The sequence below is a fragment of the Heterodontus francisci genome, chromosome 4, assembly GCF_036365525.1.
Source record: "Heterodontus francisci isolate sHetFra1 chromosome 4, sHetFra1.hap1, whole genome shotgun sequence".
Taxonomy (NCBI): Eukaryota; Metazoa; Chordata; class Chondrichthyes; order Heterodontiformes; family Heterodontidae; genus Heterodontus; species Heterodontus francisci.
Genome location: NC_090374.1, coordinates 135,795,262 through 135,811,375, shown reverse-complemented (window position 1 = coordinate 135,811,375; position 16,114 = coordinate 135,795,262). Strand labels below are relative to the sequence as shown.

Below are 16,114 nucleotides of genomic sequence, written 5' to 3'. Positions count from 1 at the left end.
CTAGCTTTTTGCTATGGAACACCGGTTGGAAGTGGCCCTTTTTACCACACGAATGGCATTCGGCCTCTTTGGTGGGACAGTTTTCCTGCCTGTGTCTCTCTCGACCACACCTACTGCTGTTAGCCTAGGGTGCCGCTAGAAATTACTCCTGTTTCCCTTGCTTTTTGCTGCCATCTTCCCCTTTCTTATGCCAACAAACTCAACTGAATCGCCTGCCCTCGTGGTGGGGCTCTCCCTGTCACCTCGGACCATGGATTGATTCTGTTTTCTGACTTCCGCTTGTCTGCTCAGTTGGATTGCTTTTGCTAGGGTTAGATCATCTCTTGACTGCAAGTGGTCAGACAAGGCATCATCAAACACTCCAACAACAATTCTATCCCTGATCAGCTCGTCCTTCAAGCTGTCAAACTCACAGTCTTCTGTAAGTTTGTATAAATCCTTTATAAATGCATCCACGCTTTCCTCTTGACGCTGTGTGCATTTGTTAAATTTGGCGTGCTCCGCGATGATATTTTTTCTCAAATTAAAATATGCATCACCGTCATACATAGCTTTCTCCGTGTTGATACTTTGCGTTATGAGAATATCACCAGCTTGGTGGGGGGACCTTACACTGTGGTCTTTCCCCATTGAGCCTTTGCTGCGGCTGCCCCAAGCTTTAGTGCGTCCCTCATCACGTAGTCCTGGACCTTGGAATGTGCCAGTCTGCAACGTTCGGTCATGAAAACTCTTTGCGCTGGAAGATCAGCAAGTTTCGGGCAGACAAAAGGGCGTCTTTCACCGAATTGATAGTCCTCCAGCAGCAGTTGATGTTTGTCTCGGTGTGCGTCCCTGGGAATAGCCCGTAGAGCACAGACTCGTGTTACAGAGCTGCTTAGGATGAACCTCGACAAAAACCACCGTATCTCTTTCCACACCTGCTTTGCAAAGACACATTCTAGGAGGAGGTCGGCAACCATCTCTTCCCCACCACAGTGATGCCCTGGAGCTGAGATGATTGATCTCCAACAACCACAACCACAGTAACCCAGTAACAACCCAATGTCTAGTCTTCTTTTTCTTTTGGGCCTCCTTATCTCGAGAGACAATGGATACGCGCCTGGAGGTGGTCAGTGGTTTGTGAAGCAGCGCCTGGAGTGGCTATAAAGGCCAATTCTGGAGTGACAGGCTCTTCCACAGGTGCTGCAGAGAAATTTGTTTGTTGGGGCTGTTGCACAGTTGGCTCTCCCCTTGCGCCTCTGTCTTTTTTCCTGCCAACTACTAAGTCTCTTCGACTCGCCACAATTTAGCCCTGTCTTTATGGCTGCCTGCCAGCTCTGGCGAATGCTGGCAACTGACTCCCACGACTTGTGATCAATGTCACACGATTTCATGTCGCGTTTGCAGACGTCTTTATAACGGAGACATGGACGGCCGGTGGGTCTGATACCAGTGGCGAGCTCGCTGTACAATGTGTCTTTGGGGATCCTGCCATCTTCCATGCGGCTCACATGGCCAAGCCATCTCAAGCGCCGCTGACTCAGTAGTGTGTATAAGCTGGGGGTGTTGGCCACTTCAAGGACTTCTGTGTTGGAGATATAGTCCTGCCACCTGATGCCAAGTATTCTCCGAAGGCAGCGAAGATGGAATGAATTGAGACGTCGCTCTTGGCTGGCATACGTTGTCCAGGCCTCGCTGCCGTAGAGCAAGGTACTGAGGACACAGGCCTGATACACTCGGACTTTTGTGTTCCGTGTCAGTGCGCCATTTTCCCACACTCTCTTGGCCAGTCTGGACATAGCAGTGGAAGCCTTACCCATGCGCTTGTTGATTTCTGCATCTAGAGACAGGTTACTGGTGATAGTTGAGCCTAGGTAGGTGAACTCTTGAACCACTTCCAGAGCGTGGTCGCCAATATTGATGGATGGAGCATTTCTGACATCCTGCCCCATGATGTTCGTTTTCTTGAGGCTGATGGTTAGGCCAAATTCATTGCAGGCAGACGCAAACCTGTCGATGAGACTCTGCAGGCATTCTTCAGTGTGAGATGTTAAAGCAGCATCGTCAGCAAAGAGGAGTTCTCTGATGAGGACTTTCCGTACTTTGGACTTCGCTCTTAGACGGGCAAGGTTGAACAACCTGCCCCCTGATCTTGTGTGGAGGAAAATTCCTTCTTCAGAGGATTTGAACGCATGTGAAAGCAGCAGGGAGAAGAAAATCCCAAAAAGTGTGGGTGCGAGAACACAGCCCTGTTTCACACCACTCAGGATAGGAAAGGGCTCTGATGAGGAGCCACCATGTTGAATTGTGCCTTTCATATTGTCATGGAATGAGGTGATGATACTTAGTAGCTTTGGTGGACATCCGATCTTTTCTAGTAGTCTGAAGAGACCACGTCTGCTGACGAGGTCAAAGGCTTTGGTGAGATCAATGAAAGCAATGTAGAGGGGCATCTGTTGTTCACGGCATTTCTCCTGTATCTGACGAAGGGAGAACAGCATGTCAATAGTCGATCTCTCTGCACGAAAGCCACAATGTCTAGTATAGCACATTATACTACACCCGCAACCTTACCATCCCCCATGTGACCTATTTTCCTTCTCATGTGTGGTCATAATGGCAGTAAGAATAGACACTCACTTTGATTCCCACTTTTTCAAGGCATTCTCCCATCAAACATGACTGGAGTCTTTGTTTGAGTGGAGTAAAAGTCCAGTAGTAATCAGTGGGGCCCCGAAGAAGTGTGTTTCAAGACTGATCTTCTTCTTTGGACTCCTTGTCTCGGGAGACAATGGGTAAGCGCCTGGAGGTGGTCAGTGGCTTGTGGAGCAGCGCCTGGAGTGGCTATAAAGGCCAATACTAGAGTGACAGACTCTTCCACAGGTGCTGCAGAAAAAATTGGTTGTCGGGGCTGTTACACAGTTGGCTCTCCCCTTGCGCTTCTGTCTTTTTTCCTGCCAACTGCTAAGTCTCTTTGACTCGTCACACTTTAGCCCCGCCTTTATGGCTGCCCGCCAGCTCTGGCGAACGCTGGCAACTGACTCCCACGACTTGTGATCAATGTTACAGGACTTCATGTCGCGTTTGCAGATGTCTTTAAAGCGGAGACATGGACAGCCGGTGGGTCTGATACCAGTGGCGAGCTCACTGTACAATGTGTCCTTGGGGATCCTGCCATCTTCCAAGCGGCTCACATGGCCAAGCCATCTCAAGCGCCGCTGACTCAGTAGTGTGTATAAGCTGGGGATGTTGGCCGCCTCGAGAACTACTGTGTTGGAGATACAGTCCTGCCACCTGATGCCAAGGATTCTCCAGAGGCAGCAAAGATGGAATGAATTGAGATGTCGCTCTTGGCTGACATACGTTGTCCAGGCCTCGCTGCTGTAGAGCAAGGTACTGAGGACACAGGCTTGATACACTCGGACTTTTGTGTTCCGTGTCAGTGTGCCATTTTCCCACACTCTCTTGGCCAGTCTGGACATAGCAGTGGAAGCCTTTCCCATACGCTTGTTGATTTCTGCATCGAGAGACAGGTTACTGGTGATAGTTGAGCCTAGGTAGGTGGACTCTTGAACCACTTCCAGAGCGTGGTCGCCGATATTGATGGATGGAGCATTTCTGATGTCCTGTCCCATGATGTTCGTTTTCTTGAGGCTAATGGTTAGGCCAAATTCGTTGCAGGCAGCCACAAACCTGTCGATGAGACTGTGCAGACACACTTCAGTGTGAGATGTTAATGCAGCATCGTCAGCAAAGAAGAGTTCCCTGATGAGGACTTTCCGTACTTTGGTCTTCGCTCTTTGACGGGCAAGGTTGAACAACCTGCCACCTGATCTTGTGTGGAGGAAAATTCCTTCTTTTGATGACTTGAACGCGTGTGAGAGCAGCAGGGAGAAGAAAATCCCAAACAGTGTAGGTGCGAGAACACAACCCTGTTTCACGTCACTCAGGATAGGAAAGGGGTCTGATGAGGCGCCGCTATGCTGAATTGTGCCTTTCATATTGTCATGGAATGTGGTGATGATACTTAGTAGCTTTGGTGGACATCCGATCTTTTCTAGTAGTCTGAAGAGACCACGTCTGCTGACGAGGTCAAAGGCTTTGGTGAGCTCAATGAAAGCAACGTAGAGGGGCATCTGTTGTTTGTGGCATTTCTCCTGTAGCTGACGAAGGGAGAACAGCATATCAATGGTCGATCTCTCTGCTCGAAAGCTGCACTGTGCCTCAGGGTAGACACGCTCGGCCAGCTCTGGAGCCTGTTTAAAGCGACTCAAGCGAAGACTTTCCCCACTGATCTATACTTAACAAATAGACTGATTCTTCTGCCATCTCCACTACACTGACAACAGGCAAAAACAATCAAAGTCCTTTGGGTATAAATTTAAATAAAAAAGCATGGCAATTAATCCCAGCAGGAAAAAGCCCAAAAGTTGAAAAGGTGCCTGATGAGTTAAAATCCAATGCATTGTTATTCATGATCAGAGCAGTCGGAATATCAAAAACCACTGTCAAGAACAACATGACAGACCAACAAAAGTGCAGGATTCCTTTTAAGGAAAAGAGCTTTTGTGAGTAACAGAGTTTTCCTGTTAAAATTGTAATGTCATTCGGCCTTTATCATGTGACTTATCCATGGGCAAAGGGCATTATGAAGTTGTGACTATATTGTGAGTCTTCTTATTCCACAATTTTAAGAAATTTTTCCCCAGTCTGTCACATCAATGGGTCAAATGCTCATGGGCTTTTAGGTTCATTGGCCATAATTTCCTCAAGGCTCACAGAAAATGCTGAAGTAATGTTTGAAAGCTCAGAAATAAAATATTCACTGTAATAAACATTGTCAAAATATTTTTGTTACTGGTAAGGAAAAACTGATTTGACTGATTTGTTCAACAGTTCTGCCTTATAAATAGCAATTTTGAACACCGATTGATTTTTTTAATGCTTTATCACTGGCAAGGCCAGCATTTGTTGCCCATCCCTCATTGCCCTTGACAACTGAGTGACTTGCTAGGCCATTTCCGAGAGCAGTTAAGAGAATCTGCAGCCATATGTAGGCCAGACCGGGTCAGGACGGCAGATTTCATTCCTTAAAGGAAATTAGTGAACCAGATGGGTTTTTATGGCAATCGATAATAGTTTCATATCACCATTACTGAGACTAGCTTTCAATTCTAGATTTTTTTGTTAATTAATTGTATTTATTAATTAATTGAATTTAAATTCCACCAGCTGCCATGGTGGGATTTTCACCCGTGTCGCCAGGGCAGTAGCCTGGGCCTCTGTATTTCTACCCCAGTGATATTACACTACACCACCATCTCCCCGCTATAGCAAATTATATGGCACAGATTATACATAGGAATACAGTGGTAAAACAATATTACACTAGTTAAACAGCTACTAAATAACTTTCGTCGTAAGATAATATTAGCAACCCTGCTTAGCATTCGTGGCAATCTGAACAAATCCTCTTTAACTTTCATTCTCAGGCCTTATTGACAACAAGGCCCCAATTTTAATTGCCTCCACTTGATAGAAATGGGATGGGAGGCAGTTAAAATAATGGGAGTCATTTACCCACCTCCTTCCCATTGTTACCCTATATTAACTTGCTATTTTAAGCAGGTGAGCAGGAAGGAAGTGGGGTCCTACTTTAAATATGCCAATCCGGTCCAATTATATCATCGGGAACCAAAATCTGCAATTTCAACCAGAGGCCTAAGTGGGGGATAGTGCCGCCTCCTCCATTAGGCAAACCTGCCACCAGCCAGATCTTAGGCCAAAAGAGGCCCAGAAGGGCCAAGAGAAGCAGGACAATCCTGCAGTCCACAGGAAGCTTTAAAACCTCCCTTGCACTGAGGTACATCACCTCCTCCCAATCGCAGCCCATCCACCCACTGACCATGGGAAGAATTCCTGATCATGGCCAAACCCCCGATCACAGGCAGACCCCTCACTAACTGCAAGGGACTCTTCCATGGGTTCCCAGCTGTGGCTTTCAGTTGCAAATTCCTGATCCCATTTGCTGGCCAGGCTCTGAATCTGGCCACTTTTGGTGTAGGACTCTACATTCTTTTATTTGTGTAGGCCATACCATTAAGATTGGCAGGGCATCCATGTCCCTGACCTTGAAGGGTTCATTGTCGATTATGATGTTTCTCCGCACGCTCCTGGCCTCCCCATTAATATTGGAGCCTAGAGCATCCCATGGTTATAACATTTATTACAAGAAAGATACATAGAAAGAATATGCAGGAGATGTAGGATCACAGCATGGGATAATGTCATAATCAACTTAAAGAAAAGAAGTTTCAACGCAGATGAGGAGAGCATCAATGGAACAAAATACTTTTTATCAATCTGTAAATTTATTCTCAGCCAGGTTTTACTTTTTTCCTAAACTCAGGTCAAAATATTTGATGAAATTATTTGTGAGTTATATATTATCTAGGTTTCAACTATTATGTTTCCTTTGTATACTTTTTAGACAAAATTAGGGCTCATGGGATTGAGGATTGGTTAACAGAGAGAAAATGGAAAGAAGGAGTAAATGGGTAATTTCCGGGTTGGCAGGTTGTAACTAGTCGGGTGCCACAAGGATCAGTGTTGGGCTTCTGTATGAAAAATAGAAAAACAAAATTTTTTTTTAAATAGTGAGAGATTGGTAAATGTTGAAATTCAGAGAAATCTGGGTGTCCTTGCATGTGAATCCCAGAAAGTTAAGATGCAGGTACAGCAAGCAATTAGAAAGGAACATAGCATGTTAACCTTGGAGAAAAGAGTAAAGAATTCTTGCTATAATTATATTGTGCTTTGGTGAGACCATACCTGGAGTATTGTGTACAGTTTTGGGATCCTTAGCTAAAGAAGGGTATACTTGTCTTAGAGGGGGTGCAACAAAGGTTCACTAGACAGGTTCCTTGGATGAGGGGATTGAGTAGACTAGGGCTATATTGCCTAGAATTTACAGAGGTGTTGTCATTGAAACATAAAAAATTATTAAGGGGCTTGACAAGGTAGATGTTTGGAGGATGTTTCCTCTGGCTGGGAAGTCGAGAACTAGGAGCTACAGTCTCAGAATAAGGGCTCACCATTTAGGAACTTAAGCAAGGAGTCAGGAGGATTAAAAGAGGTTATGAAAAGTAATTGGCAAACAGGATTAAGGAAAATCCCAAGGCTTTTTATAGGTATATAAAGAGCAAGAGGGTAACCAGGGAAATGGTTGGCCCACTCAAGGACAGAGAAGGGAATCTATGTGTGGAGCCAGAGGAAATGGACGAGGTACCAAATGAGTACTTTGCATCAGTATTCAAAAAAGAGAAGGACTTGGTGGATGATGAGCCTAGGGAAGGGAGTGTAGATAGTCTCAGTCATCTCATTATCAACAAGGAGGAGGTGTTGGGTGTCTTGCAAAGCATTAAGGTAGATAAGTCCCCAGGGCCTGATGGGATCTACCCCAGAATACTGAGGGAGGCAAGGGAAGAAATTGCTGGGGCCTTGACAGAAATCTTTGCATCCTCATTGGCTACAGGTGAGGTCCCAGAGGACTGGAGAATAGCCAAAGTTGTTCCTTTGTTTGAGAAGGGTAGCAAGGATAATCCAGGAAATTATAGGCTGGTGAGCCTTACATCAGTGGTCGGGAAATTATTAGAGAGGATTCATCGGGACAGGATTTACTCCCATTTGGAAACAAATGGACTTATTAGCGAGAGGCAGCATGGTTTTGTGAAGGGGAGGTGTGTCTCACTAATTTGATTGAGTCTTTTGAGGAAGTGACGAAGATGATTGATGAAGGAAGGGCAGTGGATGTTCTCTATATGGACTTCAGTAAAGCCTTTGACAAGGTCCTTCATGGCAGACTGGTACATAAGGTGAAGTCACACGGGATCAGAGGTGAGCTGGCAAGATGGATACAGAACTGGTTCGGTCACAGAAGACAGAGGGTAGCAGTGGAAGGGTGCTTTTCTGAATGGAGGGATGTGACTAGTGGTGTTCCGCAGGGATCAGTGCTGGGACCTTTGCTGTTTGTAGTATATATAAATGATTTGGAGGAAAATGTAGCTGGTCTGATTAGTAAGTTTGCGGATGACACAAAGGTTGGAGGAGTTGCAGATAGTGATGAGGATTGTCAGAGGATACAGCAGGATATAGATCGGTTGGAGACTTGGGCGGAGAAATGGCAGATGGAGTTTAATCTGGACAAATGTGAGGTAATGCATTTTGGAAGGTCTAATGCAGGTGGGAGGTATACAGTAAATGGCAGAACCCTTAGGAGTATTGACAGGCAGAGAGATCTGGGCGTACAGGTCCACAGGTCACTGAAAGTGGCAACGCGGGTGGATAAGGTAGTCAAGAAGGCATACAGCTTGCTTGCCTTCATCTGTCGGGGCATAGAGTATAAAAATTGGCAAGTCATGCTGCAGCTGTACAGAACTTTAGTTAGGCCACATTTAGAATATTGCGTGCAATTCTGGTCGCCACACTACCAGAATGATGTGGAGGCTTTGGAGAGGGTACAGAGGAGGTTTACCAGGATGTTGCCTGGTCTCGATGGCATTAGCTATGAGGAGAGGTTGGATAAACTCAGATTGTTTTCACTGGAACGACGGAGGTGGAGGGGCGACATGATAGAGGTTTACAAAATTATGAGCGGCATGGACAGAGTGGATAGTCAGAAGCTTTTTCCCAGGGTGGAAGAGTCAGTTACTAGGGGACATAGGTTTAAGGTGAGAGAGGCAAAGTTTAGAGGGAATGTGCGAGGCAAGTTCTTTACACAGAGGGTGGTGAGTGTCTGTAACTTGCTGCCGGGGGAGGTGGTGGAAGCAGGTACGATAGCAACGTTTATCTTGACAAATACATGAGTAGGATGGGAATAGAGGGATACGGTCCCCGGAAGTGCAGAAGGTTTTAGTTTAGGCAGGCATCAAGCTCGGTGCAGGCTTGGAGGGCCGAATGGCGTGTTCCTGTGCTGTACTGTTCTTTGTTCTTTGACAGATGTGGAGAAACTTCTTTACTCAAAGATTTGTGGCTCTTCGAAATTCTCTACCCCAGATTTCTATGGATGCTCAGTCGTTGGATATTTTCAAGACAGAGGTCAATAGATTTTTGGACACTAAGTGAGTTAAGGGATATGGGGATAATGCGGGAAGGTAGAATTGAGGTAGAAGATTAGTCATGATTGCATTGAATGATAGAGCAGACTCGAAGGGTCAAATGGCCTACCCCTGCTCCTATTTCTTATGTTCTTATGTTCTTACCGAATATATTACTCCGTAACTATTTCTGCAAAGCATAAAATTTTAATGGCACTGGAATACTGTTGCAAATATTATAAAGTATGTGAACTGCTTCAAACTTTAAACATTCTTGGGGAGTCCTATGTTAAAATGAGTAGTATTTAGTTATGGAGGAGCCCCAATAGATTGTGGGTCAAAGGCAAAAACAACTATACATTCCTGAAGAGTTATGAATTTGATGCTTTTGGGTTTTATTACGTGGTGTAAATTTGCAGTACAGACATATAGGAAATAGGGGAACACCATGGGAAAAACGCCTGTCAAGATAAAACTCTAAAAAGATAAGGTATGCAAATATGTCTAATGAACAACAGTCAAGAAGGACATTGAAATAAAAACAAAACGGCAGCATCTGTGGAGATAGGTTAGTGGAGTTAACATGTTATAGACTAACAGCTTATAAAGAGAAACTGAGCCAGGGAAAAGGAGGCAGGGGAAGAAAAGAATTTTCTGGAATTAAGAGGAATACAGGAGATGATTAAATAATAGAATCAAAAATGGTGTTATAAAAAAATGCAACAATGAGAGAAATTCGAGAAATAAAAGATGTATCCAAGACCCAGATGATGTGTGAATAGTAACAGCAACAAAGGAAAGAAAGGCTTGCATTTATATAGCGTCTTTCATCATCTCAGGATGTCCTAAAGCGTTTTACAGCCAATGAAGTATTTTTGAAGTGTGGTCACTGTTGTAATATGGGAGACGCTGCAGCCAATTTGTGCACAGCAAGCTCCCACGAACAGCAATGTTATAATGACTAGATAATCTGTTTTTGTGATGGTGATTGAAGGATAAATATTGACCAGAACACCTGGGATAACTCCCCTGTTCTTCAAAATAAATAGGATCTTCCCCATCCACCTGAGAGGGTAGAAAGGGCCTCAGTTTAATATCTCATCTGAAAGATAGCACATCTGACAGTGTAGCACTCAGTACTGCACTGGAACATCAGCCTAGATGTTTGTGTAAAAGTCCTAGTGTGGGACTTAAACCCATAAGCTTCTGACTCAGAGGCAAGAGTGCTACTGACTGAGCCAGAGCTAACAGCAGAAAGGGAAGGAAGTATGGTATTTATGGCAATCCAAGAAGGCTCCAGTAGCCCAGGCAGATGAAAATGGTAGGTGAAACCAGGGGTGAAAGCCACCTTGCTGTTGTGTACCAATAGAGGATCCATATCCAAAGCACCAACCCACAAACTTTACCATTCCAAGAAGCGCTGGTGCACCAATTCTACATTATCAGCAGCCTCTGTCCAAGAAAAAATGGGAGCTGCCGTTAAGCCCTGAAGCAGCCAAAGAATTCCCAAGGAACTAGTTTGGAACTAGAGCACAAGATGCTTATGTAAGATGCCTGCATAATAACTGTGACTGCACTTAAAAGAAATCAATTTTGTGAAGCACATTGACAAATGAAATATCACATTATTAAAAATGCAAAAGTGGGAACAATTTCAGATCTAAGATCTACAATGTTATGAAGTCTCTCACTGAACAGGAGAGATCATCAAATAATACCAGATGATTCAAAAGTTAATACTTCATGCTTATTGTGGGTGGGATGCCCAATATGCAAGCTGCAAAGACCATGAGATTAGATTAAGGTAAAATTTTGCTGAGAACCTCACAGTCAGCAAATGACATTATTTAGAAGTTTCTAAATCTTCCAATCAATAGTCCGCAAGTTAAGGATTATGGAGGTAATGGGCAGTTTGTGATGTTACCAGGTAGAAAGAGGAGATTCTCCTTTGGTCAATCACTATGAAAGCATTCCTGTGGGTTGTGAAGCGTAGTAGAGCACAAATCTCAGGACATTAGAGCATGTTGATGAAATAGACAGATCTAAGGTCAGATTATCCCATGAGTACCACAATTTTTCCACAGATATTCTTTCCTACAGAAAGGGCATCTGCTACTACATTCTAACTCACTGGAATTTATGTTGCTGAAAATATGTGGTGTGAATTATTATCTGGACAGAATTAGTGTCTCCTCCCTCTCGAGGCAAGTGTGCACTCAACATTTGTCAAGATAATCTGCTTATGTATACCACAAAGAGCAAGATTGCTGCTTGTCCAAAGCTCCTTCTCCTGGGAAGGGAAAGCATATCCTCTTGAAAATGGAATTCCTATCAGGACATTCCAAACATCATCAGTGGTGTCAATTTCAGGACATTTGGAGAAGGAAGAGAAAGAAAGAACACCATAGTAAATATTGGTTTAGTGATGTTTAATGTCTTTGCTCAGAAACATTTATTTTATTACTTCAAGAAATACTTTTCTATTTTATTTCTTACTTACATATTTTCCAGATCGGAAGACTGAGACTGAAATTAATGCTCATTAAGAACCACTCATGGATATTCCAAACATATTATTGCAAAATATTTAAATTTGTATTGTACACAAGTTTAAAGGAGTAGTAAGTCCTTAGGCAAATCATTTAAAATACTTAACCATATATATTCCATATTCTTACTTTATAACTTTCTTCACAAACAAATTCAAGTTGAAGGACTTAAAACTGCTATAGAACTTACAAGAGAGCAATTTCAGTCGAACATAAGTAAGATCAATATGCTCCATTCTTATGAGACAGGGAGAAGCAGCATCAGTTTGTCATTAAAATCTCCACCAGGTAGGAACATGAAAATATTAAATGTGGATGGTAAAAAAACTAAATCTTGAAATTGAAGTGTTTAGCCAATTTATTGAAATAATTCTAATCTAATCAGAAGTAAGTCCAATTTTCCATCTTAAGCATTCAATGACATGTACAATTTAGACCTTCTCAAAGCAGATTCAGAAGTTTCTTTACAGATGCATTTTTGCTATTGTACAATTAGTCTTTTATTAAAGTAGTCAGTATTTTTCTCTGATAAGGAGAATGGGATGCAACAGGTTCAATGATTGTCAAATAATCAAGTCAAGCAAGGTAGACCCCAAGTAGATGAATATACAAGTTGTCATGATCTTGTTTTTTTTTTCTCTCCAGGAAATACGTGGTGTGTCTTTAAGACAGCAAAGGATCAGCACTGCTTTAAGAACAAGCACGCCTCAGGAGTACCGAGAAGGTGCATTTTGGTTGCCATTGGACACAACCATACAGAAAGGATACCAACCAGCTTCAAAGGGTGCATCCTGGTTGCCTTGGATACAGCCACTTGGACTGAGCATCGAGAGATACTTTGTTACAATTTAATTTTGAACTGGCTTATAGTGGAAACAGACAGTTCTAACTCAGAGGACACAGACAGACAGTTGTGTGTTAGCACCTGAAAGGAGACCTCTCAGACCATTTAAATTGAAGGAAGAGAATTAAGTCTGTTTATTTATTATTCTCTCTCAAAATTCTAAAAAAAAGTCAAGCCACACAGAGAACTCTGATAATTTAAACTGAAGGAAGGGAAGTTAGACTGCGACAATCTTTTATCCCTCAAAAATTCTAAAGCCAAATTGATTCATTAAGAAGTGTTTGCAAGTTGTTAATTGCTAAAATTCATCGCTGGAGAAGGAAAGCAACAACTTCGACGTCTGGATTAGACTACGGACTGTTCTATTGTTGAAAATCCTTTTTTGTCCCATCGAACGGCTGTGAGGACTTTAAGCAACCTTGGACTGTTCCACAACCAGCAGGAGCGTAAATCTACAAGGACTCTATTTTTTTCTATTTTAAATGTTGTTTATGTCTTAGTAGTATTTAAGAATTTAATTTTTCTAAACAGTTAATTTGTTGATTTAAAGACACCTGGTTTGGTTAGCCTCATTCGGGGGTTAATAGATGGTACAATTTGGCTGGATCTTTCTCTAATTTGGAAAGTTTAAAATGATATGTTAGGCAATCTGTGGAGGGACAGGACTGAATTAACAGTGTGTTTCTTCCACCATAATCAGAATCGTATCTTTTGATTGAGGGCTTTGACTGGAGCAGTCGGTTGTAACATAGAGAAGAATTACCTTGCTCTCTTGGAAGGACAAAATATGAGAACCTTCAGACTGAGCTGGAAGATCATTTGAACGATCTGTGAGTTGGATATGTCAGATGTAAGCACTACTTCAGTCAATCCCACACTGTACTAGGCTAACGAACCAGGTAGGTTTTCCCCAGAGAGCCCTTCCCAGCTCAAAGTGTACATATCGAGGAACCACATTCAAGTGTACTCAAAATGTTATTGAAGCCTCCATGATGCTTTCTTCATAATTAATTCATGTTTCTGTCAAAGCAGCAATGATTCAAAAACATTGCAGAAATCCAAAAGTGAAGATGTGCATGGGTAGACACACATCACAATAAGGGTGTCTGGATAGAAAGGACTGAAACAAATAATGTGCTGAATATTTGTGAAATATTTGATTGTATAAAGATGTTTTTTTCTCCTATAATCCTCAAACATTTACTCTCTGAGGTCCACTAGCAATAGATTATCACTTTTGACAGAAACTGTCATAGCAGTACCAGTTAAATCATAATTATGAACACAAGTAAATGTGCAATTTGTTCATTGTCTATAGCAACAGGGAAATTAATGCCTAAAGCCATTTGAATGGAGATCCCACCTTGAGTTAGATCTCATAATCTTCACTTGAGGTAAAAATTAAAGACAATTCACTATTAAAAATTCAGTTGCCCTGCCTTTGCTGTCCCAAATTTTATTTCACTGTTGTTCCATGTATTTTTTATGTCAGACATTTCTCAACAGAATTTTGGGGCACTTGTTTCAATTTTTCAAAGACACAGGGTGGAATCTTAACAAAACTGAATCGCATACAGCAGGGAGTCCAGCAGTGGGCTGGAAACCCATTAGCAATTGAAGCAGGCTTTGTCCTGGCTCTTTAACTGAGCTGTGGTATTAGCATCCCACTTTCAGGATTCTCAGCCAATCAGAGAGGGTGGCAGGATGATGCGCTGAATCTGTCAAAGGAAGAATTTTTAAATAAAGGGAACCCGGCAGTGGTCAGAATGCCTGAACTGGACATTGATTCCTGTTGCTTCAGCAACCAAGGAATGGAGAGGAGACCATGGGAAGGCTGCCCTCCAGGTCTCAGACTCTTACCTGGAGGTCTTGCTGTTGGATCTGAGGAACTGAAGTGAGGTGATGTTTGCCAAGGATGGGAGGAAGAGGCCGGCCTCTTCAACCAAGATGGCATAGATGGAAGTGGCCAAGGAAGTCATTAGCAGAAGTGTGATCCCTCCAACCTGGAGACAGTGCCCTAAGAGGTTCAAGGACCTCAGGAGGGCAGGAAAGGTGAGTGGCATAAAATTTTCAGGTGCTAAGTCCTACACTCTGACTTTCCCAGCATTCTCCTGCACAACACTCCTCAAACCAACACACCTTGCAACTCCACTCATTCCTGTCTCGCCATTCACCTCACATTCCCATCTGAACAGCCAACATTCACACCCTCATCTTTGTGCCATCTCACTCCCATGTCTCACTGCCACCCCCACAAATGTTGTCCTTTCCACCTCATCACACAATCCATTTCTCATACTCTCTACTCTCAGCTTACTCTCCTTACAGGAGAAGAGAGTGCAGAACTCCAGGGAGAGGCAGAAAACCAGGGCAGCCTCCAGTGATAGTTATCTTGATGGCCACTGGCAATGCATGCCCTCCTGGTCCACTGGGAAAATGGCCATGGTCCAGGAGGCTGCAGATGTCACCAATGACCTACCATGAAAGCCTTAGCCTCCCGAGGCACTGGTGTTCAGACATGTCAAGGGAGTTGATCCTCTGCCTGTAGACCCTGTGTTGGAGGTCTCGCCTCCTTTGAGCTGGATTTATGTGTACATCCCCTTTGTCCTATGGAGAGGCATGTGGCTGAGGAGAAGACAACTGGTGCTCTTGCTGGTGTTGCTCCTGGTACTGTTGGTGTTACTGGTGCTGCTCGTCTTGATCCTTATCAGGCATCCAAGGTACAACTGCATATGTTGCTTCCATGCTTCAGTGAAAGCTGATAGCAAGGAAGTGCAGATCAATATGAGTGAAATGCAAGGCAGCTGAACTGACTTCCAAGAAGTTGGAAATCACCTGTTAAGAGTAAGAGCACACTGTCAGAAGAAGTTCTGTGAGCAGCAACTCTCATTTAGGCATGGCTGCAGCAATTCAGTTTCACTGTTTGAAGGCTTCCCAGCCTGTCGGTTTCACTGAACAAGCACTCCCTGCTGTGTGCTCGCCTGGTTGACCCTGGCGATATGCAGCGAGCCCGGGGAACCAGTGTGCTGGCTGTTAAAGCGAGAATGCAGGGTTAAATTTAAAGTTATTTGACTGTTTGCATATCTTAATAACTTCATAGAATCATACAACACAGGAGGAGGTCATTCGACCTGTTGCATCTGTGCTAGCTCTCTGCAAGAGCAACATAGCTAGTCGCACTCCCCCACTCTTTCCCGACAGCCCTGCAAATTTTTCCTCTTCAGGTGCTTATCCGATTCACTTTTGAAAGTCACAACTAAATCTGCCACTACCATACTCTCAGGCAGTGCATCCCAGATCCTAATCACTTGCTGCATAAAAAAGTTTTTCTTCATGTCACCTTTGGCTCTTTTGCCATTCACCTTATATCAATGTCATTCTATACTTTCCACCTTGCCACCAAGACCAGTTGGGTGTCACATGATCTGAGGTGACACATAGCACACCAGTCTTAATCAAATCACAGCACGGCACAACAGCAAGCATGAAAGATAATTCTTCTGGTAGAAATGGTAAATGTATTGTTTATGTGCATGTCTTTGTCCCTTCACGAGGCAGATTTCTGTAATCATCTCCACTCCTGGAATACAAACTGCATCAGACCATGTAGGCTTCTCTAATATATTGGTGCATTTTCTAATTTTGAT

The 16,114-nt window shown here is 43.4% G+C and overlaps 1 long non-coding RNA gene across 1 annotated transcript in view; it reads left to right on the top strand.

Annotated features, from left to right (window-relative positions):
- The window catches only part of LOC137368723 (uncharacterized), a 36,875-nt gene extending 23,007 nt beyond the window's left edge, over nucleotides 1-13,868 (top strand). Inside the window, exon 3 of the long non-coding RNA XR_010974819.1 lies at nucleotides 12,269-13,868. This is a non-coding gene — a long non-coding RNA (uncharacterized lncRNA). The remainder of the gene's footprint in view (nucleotides 1-12,268) is intronic.
- Nucleotides 13,869-16,114: the final 2,246 nt, after the last annotated feature.